This window comes from Nicotiana attenuata, chromosome 3 (assembly GCF_001879085.1).
Source record: "Nicotiana attenuata strain UT chromosome 3, NIATTr2, whole genome shotgun sequence".
Lineage (NCBI taxonomy): Eukaryota > Viridiplantae > Streptophyta > Magnoliopsida > Solanales > Solanaceae > Nicotiana > Nicotiana attenuata.
Genome location: NC_031991.1, coordinates 63,789,855 through 63,791,007, shown reverse-complemented (window position 1 = coordinate 63,791,007; position 1,153 = coordinate 63,789,855).

Here is a 1,153-nt window from a genome sequence, read left to right as displayed (position 1 = left end):
AATAGGCTGAATGAGTCCATCAATAAATCGTCTCACTCTCTCCCTCTCAGTGGGGAGTATGACAATAGCATGGCGAGCCAACTCAATAAACCTGGTCTCGTACTGGGTGACTGACATGGATCCCTGATGGAGACGCTCGAACTGCCTCCGATAGGCCTCACGCTGTGTGATAGGGAGAAACTTCTCCAGAAACAACACTGAAAACCGATCCTATGTCAAGGCTGGAGACCCTGCTGGTCTAGCTAAACAGAAATCCCTCCACCAAGTCTTGGCGGATCCAGATAGGCGAAATGCAGCAAAGTCCACTCCATTGGACTCAACAATACCCATGTTCCGAAGAACCTCGTGGCAGCTGTCCAAATAATCCTGAGGATCCTCGGTAGATGCACTGCTGAAAGTAGTAGTGAAGAGCTTGGTGAACCTATCCAACCTCCATAAAGCATCGGCTGACATAGCTTCCCCATCACCGGCCTGGGGTATCACACCCGGCTGAGCTGCTCCAACTGGCTGAAGTGCTGGAGTCTGAATCGGGGGAACTCCTTACTCCGGAGTACGAGTAGCAGGAGTCTGGGCCCCTCATCCAGCCTGAGAGACGGCTGGTGCTACAAGAAGCAAACCTGCTCGGGTGACGCTCTCCATGAGGCCCACCAATCGGACTAGAGCATCCTGAAGATGGGGTAGCAATAAACCCCTCTGGGACCTGAATTGGGCCCACCGAAACTGCTGGGGCTGGGGTCGGAACCTCCTCGTCAAAGTCAACCTGAGGCTCCACCGCTGGTGCTGCTGCTCGGGGCTGAGCTCCGCCCCTACCTCGGCCTCTAGCACGGCCTCGGCCTCGGCCTCGCCCTCTGCCCCTAGAGCTCTGATACCAACTTGTCACGACCCGGATTTCCAACCCTCGGGAGTCGTGATGGCGCCTATTAATGAGAGCTAGGCAAGCCAAATTTAATTACTTGTCCATTAATAATCTAATCCATTTAACAATTTACGACAATAATACAAAAATAACGAAATTCAATAATAAGCGGAAGTCTTAACATTTTATAAAGCTGAATAGAAGTGCGGAAGGTTCAACAAAATCCTCAACCCAAGACTGGTGTCACTGCACTCACGAACTGCTAAGAATACTACTATACAAACGTCTGAAAGAGAA